Source organism: Galeopterus variegatus, unplaced genomic scaffold (assembly GCF_000696425.1).
Source record: "Galeopterus variegatus unplaced genomic scaffold, G_variegatus-3.0.2 Scaffold1253, whole genome shotgun sequence".
Classification (NCBI taxonomy): domain Eukaryota; kingdom Metazoa; phylum Chordata; class Mammalia; order Dermoptera; family Cynocephalidae; genus Galeopterus; species Galeopterus variegatus.
This window is the reverse complement of record NW_007727364.1, coordinates 146,663-149,178: the sequence shown is the minus strand read 5'-3', so window position 1 is coordinate 149,178 and position 2,516 is coordinate 146,663. Positions and strand designations below refer to the sequence as shown.

The window sequence follows — 2,516 nt, the reverse complement described above, 5'->3', positions numbered from 1 at the left end:
TATAAAATGCACATAAAATGTATTCTTGTATTTTGTTATTATAATCACTATCATTTAAGTATAGAAAGTTAACATAATTTTATAAACTAATAATGAAGACAAAAACATTTTTTCTATTTATGAACGTATAAGAAAAAAAACGATGCTCATATTCAATGACATACTGTTCTAAATATTAATATTAACATCTAACACTTTATTACTATCAAATTGCAAAATCTCTAGAAGCACATTCCCAGTGTCTCAGTTCCAGCATTTCCATTAATTGTTGGCTGTAATGAAGTCACCAGTAGTTATGACAGTGTCATTTGGGTCCCTGTTATTTTTAAAATTGCAATAGAAAAATAAAAACCTATGGAAAAAGTTTAAAGTTATTAACACTTCTGTATTTCGTATGTAACAAAACAATTTGTTCTGCCACTATTAAAGTAAAACAATGGTGCAAATTACTAAGCATGTCACTGAATCATAATTCATAATATACATATAATACTGAAAGCCAGAATAATGGCTTTGCCCTCAACCAATTCCTATGACTGTGTTTTACTCAGCCATTGTACATCATTTTTAGCAGTTTCTTCAGAGCACTCAATTATTGAAAGATTTATTCATTTTTTTTCACTGAATGGGATNAATATTCAAGAATTTTAAAAAGTATTATTTGATAGTTATGTAAATTAATTGATATTACAGTATACTATATGCATTCTCTAGGTTGCTGGTAATCTTAATTTCAATTTAATAAAACAAATACTCATTTTATGATGAAGATAAAACATATTCAAGTTGTGTTTACTTCTGAAAATACAAATAAGATGTTTATAGAACAGTTGCTGGAGGGTTTCAAAGGCATTATCTCATTTGAATCTTACCATTGTACACCATGAGTTCAATTTACATATTACAGAAGAGGAAACTCAGGCAGAAAGAATTAAGCAATTTACTTAAGACCAGAAAACTAATAAGTAGCAGAATTTGAATTCAAACTCTTACCTTTAAAATCTAAATCTCATGATTTTTTTGCTTACTACCTAAGAAGAAATTAGTAATATAAACTCCAATAAAAGTATCCTGATAAAATTGATGTATTATTTATCAGTTACTTTTAAATAATAATAATAATCTAGCTGCCAGTTTGAAGTTAACAGGTCTTCATTTCCAGATTATTAGTTATTTTAAAGATATAAATTAAAATAAACTTCAAAAAGATTAATAATAAAATAAACAATTTAAAATATTACCTAAAATCTGATCCAAGTCTCTTCCCATTTTCTGGTTCTCCTGGATCTGGACATAAATTGGAAGCTGTTTTAATACCTCCCTCATTTACTGTAACAGCAGGAAAAAAAAAAAAAGAAACAAACAAACAAAATACATATGATTAGAAAATCAAGGTTGAATTAAAAATATAAAATGCACATAAAATGTATTCTTGTATTTTGTTATTATAATCACTATCATTTAAGTATAGAAAGTTAACATAATTTTATAAACTAATAATGAAGACAAAAACATTTTTTCTATTTATGAACGTATAAGAAAAAAAACGATGCTCATATTCAATGACATACTGTTCTAAATATTAATATTAACATCTAACANTGTGTGTGTGTGTGTGTGTGTGTGTATGAAGTCTCAAGAGTTGGAAATGTTGGCTCCTATTTAAAAAAAAGAATACTTTGTGCTTAAAACAAAATATATCTTAAATCTGGATTAAGGTGAATGACTGCCAATTTACCTTGCTGCAGAAGAGATCTAGTTTCTCCTTATCTCTTCAACTTCATTCTGTACTTTTTTCGCCCATTTACACTCTATAACTGAGCTTCACTGATTTTTATTTTCCTGGAACAGCTCTTCAAACTCTTCCTCAATGTAAGGCTCTTCCTTCCCTGCAGGCTGGACACATAATTCTTCCAGTAAAAATGAGAGTGGGATCTTCTTCAATTGTGTGTGTCCCCCCAAGACATCTTTATTCTCTTCTATAAAATCTTAATTCTTATTTTATTTTTGACTTCAGAATGCTTTTCCAAAATTAGTGATTACATCTTCATGACTTGAAAAATGCTATTTAATATATCATAGATACTTTGAGTAAACAGTTAGTTGTGAATTTTAACTAAATTATCAGGTCACAAAGATTGATTATGTTTTGTAAAGATGAATATACTAATTATCTTGATTTGATCATTATGTATTGTACACAGGTGCTGACATTCAACTCTGTACCCAATAAATATGCATAATCAATTATGTACCAAGAATTAATAAATGATCATTAAATATTTTGATCATAATTTTTATATCTTTTTTTTGTGTGTGTGTAGCTGACTGATATTGTGATCTGAATTCTTGACTCGACCTTGCTGTTATCACCACCACATTCTACCAAGTTGGCCAACCACTAGCCCCATATTTTTTATATTTTTTATTTGTAAAATGCTATAGAGGACCAATCAATATTCAAGAATTTTAAAAAGTATTATTTGATAGTTATGTAAATTAATTGATATTACAGT

The 2,516-nt window shown here is 27.6% G+C and overlaps 1 long non-coding RNA gene across 1 annotated transcript in view; it reads right to left on the bottom strand.

The window, feature by feature from the left end:
* Positions 1 to 1,243: 1,243 nt before the first annotated feature.
* LOC103592981 overlaps positions 1,244 to 2,516 on the bottom strand; it is an 85,924-nt gene continuing 84,651 nt past the window's right edge. Inside the window, exon 4 of the long non-coding RNA XR_550701.1 lies at positions 1,244 to 1,329. This is a non-coding gene — a long non-coding RNA (uncharacterized LOC103592981). The remainder of the gene's footprint in view (positions 1,330 to 2,516) is intronic.